The sequence below is a fragment of the Sapajus apella genome, unplaced genomic scaffold (assembly GCF_009761245.1).
Source record: "Sapajus apella isolate SASKATOON/1434 unplaced genomic scaffold, GSC_monkey_1.0 scaffold62, whole genome shotgun sequence".
Taxonomy (NCBI): domain Eukaryota; kingdom Metazoa; phylum Chordata; class Mammalia; order Primates; family Cebidae; genus Sapajus; species Sapajus apella.
The window spans coordinates 10,626,337-10,639,176 of record NW_022437002.1 but is presented as its reverse complement, the minus strand read 5'-3'; the positions used below and the strand labels follow the sequence as shown (position 1 = coordinate 10,639,176).

Genomic DNA, 12,840 nt, shown 5'->3' with positions numbered 1-12,840 from the left:
TCATATCAGCATTTGCCATTGTAGGTAATGTTTCTTTAGCTTTCCATTTTTTTTTTTTTTTTTTGGAGACAAAGTCTCACTCCATCACCCCAGCTGGAGTGTAGTGGTGCAATCTTGGCTCACTGCAACCTATGCCTCTTAGATCAGGTGATTTTCATGCCTCAGCCTCCCGAGTAGCTAGGACTACAGGTATGTCACCTGTAGGCTGTATGTCACCTACAGGTTGAGGCATGAAAATCACCTGGCCACCACGCCCAGCTAATTTTTGTATTTTTTTTTTTTTTTAGTAGAGACAGGGTTTCACCATGTTGGCCAGGCTGCTCATAAACCCTTGATCTCAAGTGATTTGCCTGCCATAGCCTCCCAAAGTGCTGGAATTACAGGAGTGAGCCACCACGCTCATCCTAGTTTAGCTTTCTTATCCCAGCTCTTGAAGCACATGAACAACCAAGGCTTACCCAGGGTCACACAGGGAGTCAAGTTCTGCTCTGTAGGCTAGGCTCCAGCACTGCACTGCCTAGCCCCAGCGTTCTTAGCACGTCCTGCTCCCAGTAGGCTTTATACATGAATTCATGGTTACTTCTCAGTTAATTCTCAAGCCACTAGATTTCTACCTGGTTGATATTGTGTTGGAGATGCCAATCACCACCAGGAAGACACATACCCTTCCAAAAGTAGCCTCTTCTACTCAAGCCCCTGCTCACTGGGAGAGGGTCTTAGTGCCCTGTGTGTAATTACATGGAAGTCTTTACTGAGATTTTTCTATACGCCAGACACTTTGTTAAGCATTTACTTGCATTGGCTCATACGGTCTGCATAGCCCTCCTATGCAGTAGGTCTTGGTTATGTAATTCCATGATTCTAAGACATGCATTTATTAAGTTTTTGGGAGATGGGGGATATTATCCCATCAAATACATACGTCAATTGTAAGACACATCCCAATTTTAGAATGCTACAAGGTGAAAAGATACAGGATTATCTTCACTTAACAATAGGCCTTGAAGACTCAAAGAAGTTAAATAGTGTGCCCAAGCTCACCCAGTTAATAAATGGCGGAGTTAGCATTCAAACCCAGGTCTCTTTGGTCCTAAAACTCATGGTAATGAAAGATGATCTAAAACTTATGAGACATAAAGGAGAGTTCTTTCACCTCTCCTTCCTCTCCCTCACCCTCTCCCTCGACCACAGCTGGTTGGCCCTGGTCTGTATACTCGATCTCCAGCTGCTCCAAGCATTGTCTTTCTCCCAGGAATAAAGTATTCCTGCTCAGGGAGAATGAACCTGCCTGGGCTGCTGAGCTGGGAAACTGAGGAGGCTCAGAGCTCTGAACAAGCTGAAGTGTGAGGGAGCAGACACTGAATGGAGGGACGCAGCTTGGGCAGGACGTCAACGGGGCAAAGCTGCCACGAAGGTGAGATGGAGAAATGCCAGCTCCTGGGAGTCCTCTCTCTCTTTCCTCTGAGAGGATTCTAGAACATTCCCCTGAATAAAAATAAAATTTGCCAGGCTCGGTGGCTCACTCCTGTAATCCCAGCACTTTGGGAGGCGGAGGTGGGCAGATTACCTGAGGTCAGGAGTTTGAGATCATCCTGGCCAACATAGTGAAACCCTGTCTCTACTAAAAATACAAATATTAGCTGGGCGTGGTGGTGCACACCTGTAATCCCAGCTACTTGGGAAGCTGAGGCAGGAGAAGAGCTTGAGCCTGGGAGGTGGAGGTTGCAGTGAACAGAGGTCACGCCGTTGCACTCCATCCCGGGCTACAGAATGAGACTTCGTCTCAATAAAATAACATAGATTAATAAAATAAATAAAATTTATGTGCCACAAACATGCTAAGCCTTTACCTGCATAATGTCCTGTCATGCTCGTGACAACACTATGGTAGGTTCTAGTCTCACCCCACTGTAGAGTGGAGGACACCGGCTCACTTGGTCTCACAGCTGGAAAGCGTCGGAGCCACCTCTGCGTCTAAGGGGCCTCTGTCCAGAGCTGTGCTTCTCATTTCTGCATACCCTTACTTTGGGAAACAAACCAACCCCACATCACCTTTTTATTCACCCCAGTTTTCGTGAGTCTCTCATCCTTGGCATTAAGCAATCCCAACTACACCAGACGTTTCCACAAAGGATTTTGTTTTCCCCTCCAGGTTTATCCTGTTTGACTATGGGATCAGTGACAACATCTGCTTTGTATTTTCACAGAATCTTTCTCAAAGCGTGTACTTGAAGCGTGACTGAGTGTTTGGTTTGTGGGCTGAGTGAATACGTTTTATTTCTCTGATAATCCATATCTCTTGGGCATGTGGTGACTCTGAATGGTCCTGATTGTTTAATTCATCTGAGAGATTCATGCTCAAGATTTGCTTCTCACCACCCCTTCTCCTTCTCACGTGATGGATTAATCCATTTGAAGGGGGTTTTATGCTTCTACGTAATTTATTTACTAATCCATGTGCTCCTTCAGCAACTGAGCATTTACTGAGTGCCTCCTTTTTTTCCTACGCATTGTGCTGGTGACCAGAGAGCCGAGACAACAGTGTCTCTGGCTTCAAGGAGCTAACAGAATGTGGCGTGGGGAGGGTAGTGGGAAGGAAGGTCACTGGTGACCCCACAGCATCCCAAGAGCTATAATAGAGGCAAGAACAGAAGTGATGAGCCTTCAGAAGAGTAGCTTGTACATGAGTCTGGGGGGGTCTAGCAACGCTTCCAAGTGAGCTGACCTCAGTGCTGAAGGACAGGTGGGTGTTAGCTACATAGAGGAAGGGTGGGGAAGTGGGGGAGCATTTGAAGCAGAGACAATAGTAGCAAGTATCAAAGTCAGGAGAAAGAACTGCAAGTCACCTGATGTTGCAAAAGCATAGGATGAGTGGACTTAGGGCAGAATGACCAGGAGATTGTACCTGTGAGGGCTTCGGGGGACAGACTGAGAAGGAACTTTGCTAACACTCTCGATGGTTGCTGCCGAGCAGTAGGGTGGGTGGGGTAGAGTGGCAGTTTCCCGTCAGAAAATTCCGCTGGGAGACAGTACTCTCATCCAGGAGGGCTGTGGCCGTGGGGATGGTGAAGAGAAAACAGATTTGAGACACATGTGGGAGGTGCAATTGGCTGAACTTGATTGAAGCAGTGTTGAAGGAGAGGGAGGCATTCTTCATTCTTAGGTCACTGATGCAGGTGATCATGTAGGGGCGGCATCGCTTATTGAGATGGTAAGGAAGGGGATGGAGCGGCCATGGGGGCTGGGGCTGGGTTGGGGAGGATGAGTTCAGATGTGAATATGCTGAAATAGATGTGCCTGTGGGATATTTAGGGGAATGTTGGATATTTGGGGGTAGAACTCGAGAGAGGGGTAAGAAGCAGAGGCACCAATGATCAGACGGTATCAGCATCCTACAACTGCCTTGGGAGTGAAACACGATGATGATGTAAGGAAAACTCTTTTGCTTATCTTAGGCATTTTGGATTTTTTTCTAACAAGTTTTTTATTTGGAAACTTCTGCTATTTGTGCCTGGGGTGTGTGGTCAAACAGCAGTGTTGGTGCACCCAGCATCAATAGTTCCCCTGGAAAGGTACATCTTCCTGTACCTTTGGATGTGGTATGTCAGAGTTGATGTCGAGGATTTTGCTTCCTTGCAGTTTATTGATACATTCTTTGCATTTGGTATCCATAGTCCTCTGGCCATCACCAAGTCAACAGGATTCTAATATTCTTTTCCCTGATCCAAGCAAAGCTCTTTGTAAATTGGACTCAGCAGGAGTAAGTCCAGTGACCTCATAAATAGTGGAAATGATTGCAAATCAGAATTCATATATGTTCCCAACTCAGTGGGTATCCTTCTCCCCCACAAAGGAAGCAATCATCGCTTTCAAATTTCTGTTTGCCCTTTTACTCAGCTATGTTGGAAGAAAATATATAGAGAGATTTTGCTCCATAAGCCTGAAAGGTCCACTTCCTCCAACCTGAAAAATAAAAGTCCTATGTCTGGCCCCATGTAGTCAGGTGGTCCCACATGGGGAATATAGGGCTGGCTAGGGGCTCACAGAAATATTCTTCCAAGGCTCTTGGAAAAATATTTCATACTCAAAGAAACACTTAAAAAATTTATGGCAGGACTTCTCTCCATCAACATCTGTGTTTTCCCCTCCTTCCATGACACCCTACATTTCCCTGGTCTGTAGGACCATGTGACTCATGGCTGACGAACATGGGCAGAAGTGACTGTGCCCCTTCTGGACTTGGACTCTCAAGAGACCCTCCATGTTCTCTTTCTCCCTTGTTTTCTGGCCTTTTCAGTGATCCAGTGGAGGACTCTGAGTCCCTAAGAGATGATGGAGCAACTACATGAAAGGAGCTTGAGTCCCTGAATGACCGTGTGGAGCAGAGTCCCACCCACAGACCTGCACTGAACACTATCATGAAAGAGAAATAAACCTTCCTGGCATTTAAACACTGAGATTTTGGAACTGTCTGATGTGGGAGTCAGGTTATCCTTTCCAATACATATTTCTTTACTTAGTACTGTTTTAAGACCCCTGATAGGTTTGAATGGAAAAGGCTTCTTTTTCTCCCCTGCTTCTATCCCTTGCCCCACCCCCTGCTTTTTCCTACAGAGAAATATATGAATCCAGTAACTTTAGTTCTGATGCATCAAGGGTATCTAAGATAGACTGTGGGCAAAAGATTGCTTGGGAGACAGTGTGGATAGTCTTGGATTCTCATCCTGCCTGTTGCTTTTACTAGCTGATGAACCACTTAATTTTGCCCAAGCTTACTTTCCTTACTTGTGCAATGGGGGCATATATGAATAAGAGGGGTTGCTGTGAAAATAGAGGAGATCATGGACGTGAAAACACAGTTTTATAAACTGTGAAACTCTACATGCCTGTGGGTGACTATTGGGGAAGTAGGAGGACATTACAGTTTTCCTGAGTGATGTCGTTACCCTCTCTGTTCCCTCACCTTAAATCTGCAACTCTGGGAATCCATTTTTTTTAAATGGAAGCACTAACATTATGCCCCAAATTCTATTATGTTGCACTGGTGGAAATACTCCTTGGGTAGCATTTATAGAAAGTGAAGTTAATTTTGCCCCTTCTCACTGCTTTTTTCTTTTTTCCTTTAGTCATTACTAGATTTATGGAGGAATTCACAGCACACTTAATAAGTCAATTAAATTTCATTTAGTTTACTGAAAACCTCTATTCTAAAAACTCCCAAGAAACAAAACTGCATCTATTCACACAAATTGTAACACTCGTTATCTGAATAAACAATTTCTTTTTATGTTTTATTGTTTTTATATCCTAAAAGGACAGAGAGAGTCACCAGTCTTGGAATTTCCATAATTTAAGAGCCATCATTTGCTTTTTCTAATTTATCCTAATGAGCTCACATTTTTTCTTTATCAGACTCATTTTCTCCAGCAAAAGGTCATCATGGGCAATCATCCATGTCTGCTGGGTATAAATTGTTTTCATAACAATTTTCATTTGCCTTGGAAAATGTGCCAGGCTGAAAACATGGCCACTTTGTATCTGTGACAGCGCACATCACATTTCCCCCATTTGCTTTGGTATATCAACCTTCCAAAGAATAATAAACTGCGGAATTAGTAATGCTAGCTGATGATGTGGACTAAGGACTCCTTCCCTCCCTGAAGGTTTCGCTCACAGACCCTGCCTTCCAATACTGTGTGACTGTCTTGCCTTCTCTCTCTGGCTCCTCCATGGCTCCAGGTTCAATTACTGCTTCTCTTCCACCTCATTGGTGAACTTTCTGGCCGCCTTTGCCTTGGACTCAGACATGAATTCCCCTTACCCCTGTGTCCTCTGGCTGAAGGCTGGGCAGGCCCACTCTCACGCCCAGCTTCAGCTCTTAAGGCTCCTGGGCCAAGCCTGGGACCCTGTGATCATCAGAGGATGAGAGGGGTTCAAAAAGTGTCACATTTAATATTTTATCTTAATTTTCCAAATGTTCAAATGTATATTCTGTTGATTGATTCATTCATTCAACAAATATGACTAAGCCCTACTCTGTCTCAGTGACTGAGAACAGAGGTAAGAGAGAACATATTCCTGCCCACAGAGTGCTCACAGTTCAGTAGTGGGGATGGGAAAACTGAACAAGAAATTATATTTCCATTGCAAAAAGTGCAGAGATAGTGGGGGAGCGGGTGTCAGGTGAGAGTTCCTACTCGGGTTCAAGTCAACCAAACAGGACATTCTAAAAAAAGAGCTAGACCAGCATGGTCCAATAGGAATGTAATGCTAGCCACAAATGAAATTTGAAAAACTTTTTAAATAAAATTAAAAAAATTATACAGTAAAATGAACTTTTTAAATCTTTTGGTGTTCCATTCTATGAATTTTAACACATGTAATAAATACGTGTAACTATGACCGCAGAGTACAGAACAGTTCCATTACCCCAAAACTTTTTCTCTGAACTACCCACATGGTATTCCGCCTTACTCCAACCCCTCATCTCTGGCGACACTCAACTGATTTCCCCCACCAAGTTTGGTCTTCTTAAAAATGCCAAGTAAATGGAAGCGTGCATTGTGGAAACTTTTGCAATTGACTTTCTTGACTCAGCATAATGTCTTTAAGTTTCAACCACTCTGTTGAGTTTATCAATAGTTCATTCCTTTTTACTGTGGAATAGTTTTTTACCACAGTTTGTTTATCCATTTACCCAGTGAAGGGCATGTGAGTTGTTTCCAGCTTTTGGCTAGCACAGAAAAAGCTGCCCTGAACATTTGGGTGCAGGTTTTTGTGTCAACATAAGTTTTCGTTTCTCTAGGGTCAATGCCCAAGAATAGGGTTGCTGGTATAGATGGTATGTGTGTATTTAACTTCTTAAGAAACTATCCAACCTCTTTCCATAATGGTTGCGCCATTTTGCATTCCCAGCAGAAATGTATGAGCGTTCCAAATGCTCCTCATCCTCACCAGTGCTTGGTATTGTTCATATTTTTTATTTTAGCCATTCTACAGGTATGCAGTGTTATCTTGTCATGGCTTTATTTTGCATATCCCCTAGTGACTATTGATGTTGAACATCTTCTTATATGTTTACTTGACTGCTCTCCTCCTCTTTGGAAGTATCTGTTCAGGTCCTTTACCTGCTTCTTCTTATTGCATTTTGAGAGTTCTTTATACCTTCTGGATACAAATCCTGTGTCAGACATGTGGTTTGAAAATATTTCCTTGTCTATAGCTTGCCTCTTGATCTTCTTAGTGTCTTTGGCAGAGCAAAAGTTTTAGTCTTCTTGAAGTCCAATTTATCAATTTTTTCTTTTGTGGATCATGCTTTTTTGTGTCATTTCTAAGAGCTCCACATACTTTAAATTTTCTAGTAGCCATTTTTTTAAAAGTAGAAAAGGGAAAATTAATTTTAATAATATATTTTAACCCAATATTTCCAAAATACTATAATGTTAACACATAATCATCTAAAAATTATTAGAGAGCTATGTATTTTATATTCTTCTTTTGTGCTTACTCTTCGGAATCCATTGTGTGTTTTGTACTATAAGCCATCTTGATTCTGACTGCCCACATTTCAAGTGCTCGACATGTGACTAGTGGTTACCGTGTTGGAGAATGCAGAGCTAGACCATGGGGAAAGTTTTCAAAGGTGATGTCTGACGACTCTTGAACTCCTCACCCACTTTAAGAGTACAAAAAGGAGAGGAGTCAAAGATCAGGGGAGTGTTTGGGGAAATGATTTCTTCACAGAATGCTGTGCTGTGGATGCAATCCCCGTTTCCATGGAGGGGTGGAACCTGCTACTTCTTAACCTTAAACCAAATGAGGGGACCACAAGAAGAGGTCCTCCTCAGGGAGAGGAGCTTTGGAAAGGGAGGCTGTTGTGCTGTGGGTCCCAAGGGGAGGGATGGGAGATGCTCACCTCTTGCCTCAAGCCTTGAGAAAGGGCTCTCTTGGGTCATGTGGAAAGCTTCACATACATCCCCTCTAGTTGGAGGACATCTGAAAAACCTAAAGAGCAAGGGAGTGACTGAGCAGCCTGTGACAGCCTAGCAGAAATGACTGTGTTTGGAGGCCCTGCACTCCCATCTTTTGGGATAAAAAAGGCGAAAGAATGCAGGAGGGTTTTCTGAGAATATGCAAGAGAGAGAAAGCCACTGTCAGGTCTCGTCCAGGAGAACCACCTGGAGAGGCAAAAGGACCTCAGCAGAGAGCAGCTGGAGGTGCCACCCGACACTTTGCAACTGAGGAAGGGCAAATGACTGACTTAAGCAGAGATACCGCTGCCCGAGTCAGGAGAACCACAGGGAGAGTGGCGTCTTCAAAGAGCCCTCGAGAGAAAGGAAAGAAGTCAGCTTTAAACATCCTCTATGTTAGAGAATAGCAGTGCTGGATCTCCACGTACCAGGCAAAACAGAACATTCTGGATCCCTTACTTCATTCTCCTCTTTTCACTTTATCCCTGGAGAGGTCAGAAAGGTGGGTGGCAAATAGGATAGGAGGAGGAGAGGCATGGGTGAAAAAAGAAAAGAAGGTCTACCATGCCCCTCTTCTCTGACCGCGGGCTTCCTACCCACAACACCCTGTGGTGAGCAGAGTGGAAAAACCTCAGTTTTCAATTTGACTTAAGAGTTTGATCATGACAGCGAAATTAATGTCCCTTTAAACGACGTAGGGACTTAGCGAATGTAAGACTGTGCTTCTCACCTGTAACTGTCATGGTCTCATATCTAGTCTCCTGCCTTTAGACTTCCGTCATTCCCTCTGCTATCCAGCCGACTCACTGACTTTGGGTATATAGCCTCTTGAGTCTCAACCTTGGTTATGCCACCCTTCTCAAAATCCTGTCACCTGTAAACTTCTTAAGGCTCTCAATGGGACAGAAGAAGATGCTCCCTTTATTCAGTCCAAAGGTGTCACAGTAGTAGTCACGGTGGGGTTTTTGATGGTGGTCATGGTGGGATAAGGTATGGCAGGCAGCGTACCTGTCTCAGAGGCTGCTGGGGCCCTTGCCCAGAAAGTACAGATAGAGTTTAGTTTGCTTGTAATGGGGGAAATCATACATTCTCAAGTAAAATCAATCAATTGGAAATGTTGAAATATCATTAGATTGTCTTTGAGTAAAAATAGCCCGTCAACCAATCATCAAATGTATTTGGTGGAAAATATAAGAGATTAGATTGGGTGATTTATTAATTCTAGAAATATTGTTTCAAAGAAGCCCATGCTAGGGAGCTAGAAATACAACATATTAGTGACAGTCTCTGCCTTCATGAAGTTTAGTTTATTATATATAAGCAAGAACTTATAGTGAAGTGTGACGGTTGTTATGGTAGAGGAAATTCAAAGTGCTTCGGATGCTCACAGCAGAGACAGCATTTAAAGCCTTGCAATGTTGGGTTTCTAGCATTCTGGGATCACATCTAGAGCCGTACATAGCCTTGGAAAGAAAATAAATATCAGAAGGCCCCAGACCCCGAAAGAAATAACAGCAACAGCATTATTTGGTATGAACATGATAAGGAAGATAAAGGCAAGTAAAGAGTGGAACTTTCTAATGATAAACAGGGAAGACAGAATTACACTCCTCAATCATGGAAAAAAAAAAAAGAATCAAAGAATTATCATTGGCTTTTTAAATCACTTATTGATCCCCCATGATGGGTATACAACAGTCATATTTTCCAGATAATAGTTAAAAATGGGTGTTAGTTTGATGCAGCCCTTCTGTGGTGGTGGTAGGAAGGCATCTCTGAGATTTCCAATAGCTCGGAGCACGTTGACCAGCAGCCCTCACGCTGAGTTCTCAGATCCTTCCAGAGCTGCTCCTCCCTGAGCTCACCTCCTGGCCATGCTTCTGTAGGCTACTCCCAGGGATCAGAGTGTGGCCGGGATGCTAAGGTGGACTTGGTTCCTAGGAGACCTGGGGCTTTTCGGATGGGCAACTGTAGCTTGACACCTTTCTGACAGCCTGCCAAACTTTTCTTACAACTCCATGGCAGTCTAGAATGCTTCCACTAAATCTTCCTTCCTTCCTTTTCTCCACTTGGGGTTAGACCTACATTCCAGCCTTTCTGGAACCCTCCCATTTTCTTTTTTTCCTTTTTTGTGTTTGTTTGTTTGAGATGGAGTCTCACTCTGTCGCACAACTTGGCTCACTGCAACCTCTGCCTCCTGGGTTCAAGCGGTTCCCCTGCCTCAGCCTCCCAAGTAGCTGGGACTACAGGCACGCACCAGTGCGCCCAGCTAATCTTTTTTATTTTTAGTAGAGACAAGGTTTCAACATGTTGGCCAGGCTGGACTTGAACTCCTGACCTCAAGTGATCCCCCTGCCTTGGTCTCCCAAAGTGCTGAGGTTACAGGGGGATTACAGCCTTGAGCCACCGTGCTTGGCCCACACTCCCCATTTTCTATCACCATTGCTTCCTTAATAAATTTTTGGCACATCTAATTCTGTCTGGCATCTGTACCTCAGAGGACCCACACTAATGCATGTTCTCAAAAGAGTGTTCTAGAGGGGATTCGTAGATGGTTTCTTGAGGCATCTATTTTACCTAGAAGCCATCAGTGCTGCCTGGGTGGGTGCAGCAGTGGAGGGGTGCCAAGCCAGGCCATGGAACATGGTGTTACACATATACCTGGTTCAAAGCTTGGCTCTTCCACCGACAGCTGTGTGATCTGGCAAATTACTTAATCTCTGCTATCCACAGTTTCCACATCTGTAAAATGGGATACTCATTTTTTCCCTCACAGGTTTTCTGTGGGGATTAATTGAGACAATACTTATAAGGGTTTATCATAGCATCTGGCACAGAGTGAGCTGGTTGGGGCTGGCTGCTAAGGGCTTTATTCTCTGCCCTTCACCACCAGCTCCCCGCTTTCCCTGAGAGAAGGGAGGAAACACAGTGCAGTTGGCCATCTTTCACAGAGGTCCCCGGATGCACCACCCTTTAACACTGCCTAACAGGGTCCTACAGAGTTGTGCCTTTTGCTTCTTGCTCTGACCTCCTGTTAATGTCTCTCTCTTGGTTCTCATTGTACAGAGTCCTGTATGGCTTTCAGTGGCTCTCTCCAGACCTTTTTCCAGGAACCTCCCCTCCCCATCCATGGGAGCTGCCACATTGGTGTGCTGTCCTTCTATCCCTCGGACATTATTGCTTATTCAAGAGGGGGCACCTGTCTCAAAATGAGCCATCAATGTCATGGCCTCAGGAGTAGTTGAGGCCATGACACCCCAAGCTCTGAAGCCATGTTTTCCCCTGGGTGAAAGGAGAAAGCTAGGCTACAGGAGATAAGAGAATGTGCCTGTCACACCAGAGAGGGAGAGATGGGAGAGGGAGAGAGATCTGACTGCATTCAAGTCCTTGGCTTTGGTTATTCCTTAGGTTTTGTTAGACATACCAGCATTCTCATAATCAACGTCCTGTTTGCCTAAGCTAGTTGAGTAGGGTATCTGTCACTTGCAGCCCAGAGTTCTGACGAATGAAGGCGGATTTCTGTTCCATGTGTCTATCCTGCCTTCCCACCTTGACTGTAAACCTTGCAGGAGCCTCTACTCCGTCTCTCATTTCACTTCTGCCCACAGTGCCCGGAATAGTGCCTGGCCCCTGCAGCTGCTCCAGACAGATGTGCTGTCAACAATAAGGCTCAATCAAATCTTCTGCTCATGGAAGGTTTCTATATATTCCACACATGATGTCATAAGACCACTTTAAATCCATGCTCAAAGTTCCGGTTTAAATGTGCTAAAAATGTTCTGTGGCAAGGACTGTGGGTCCTTTTGAAAAAGAGCTTCTAGCAGGTATTTTGTAAGAGGCGTGGTGGGGTTTCAGGTTAATGGGTGTCACCAGGAGAATTACTGTCCTTAAAATGAAATGATGTTGCCGCCCGCCCCATCCCACCCTGGGCTTCCCCACATCCCGCCCCTTTGCTCCCCTGCTCCACCAAGCAGTCTATTTAAAAATGCAAACATTGAAGAGGTCACTGAGACTACAACCTGGATCCTCTGTGGCAGTAGATTTATAAGGGGCTTGATTCTTTCTCGAGGTCTTTCACATATATTTTTCCATCCACTCATTATTAAGGTGTACAATCCATGAGGGCAGATATTTGTTTGGTATTTCCTACATAAGCTTGCCTAGGCTGGGCTTTTCAATAAACATTTTGGACCCAGGTTCTGCCAGTATTTATTATTTGCCTTCCGTGAGCCTGGCCCTGAGGTCTTTCTCATGCTTTATGTCAGAAATGCCATGACCCAGGATTTGTGATTCCACTGAACAGATGAACAAGCACACACAGACAGGTCAAGGAACTACGGCAGGCCGTAGAGCCAGTGCATGCTAGGCTTTGACTCCACATCTAGTTCTATTTCCACGTACATAAGTAATAAATGATGGAGGAGCCTCATGAGTGAGGTGCTCTTTCAAAAGAGAGGTAAGTGGAATGTATTTCTCTCAAATTGTGGAAAAAATCAGTCCCAACGGGTTTCCTCTTCCTGATTCTAGGGCTGGGACTTGGGTCAGAGGAGTGGGCAAAACTTAAGGGGGTGCCAAAAAACTCAGTAATCAAGAGACATGATATTTTAATGTAGTATTTAAAAAAGTTAATGAAAAAATCATTGGTGACTCAAATACCAACATTTTAATTAAAGACAGGCTCTGTTGACAGGGCCAGGAATAAGTGAGGGAAATTAGATGAACCATTCAGGTGTAGAGTAGACTGTGAAAGGTACTGAGGACATGGCCATGAGTTCATCAAAAGCCATTTTGTCTCTTGGCTTGAGGATGAACTACATGTCTCCTCCTCCTTTGCAGTTAAGTGTGGTTAAGTTCTAGCTGATGGATTGTC

At 44.3% G+C, this 12,840-nt stretch overlaps 1 long non-coding RNA gene across 1 annotated transcript in view; it reads left to right on the top strand.

Annotated features, from left to right (window-relative positions):
• The window catches only part of LOC116529321, a 114,766-nt gene that overhangs the window by 80,867 nt on the left and 21,059 nt on the right, over positions 1-12,840 (top strand). The window lies entirely within an intron of this gene.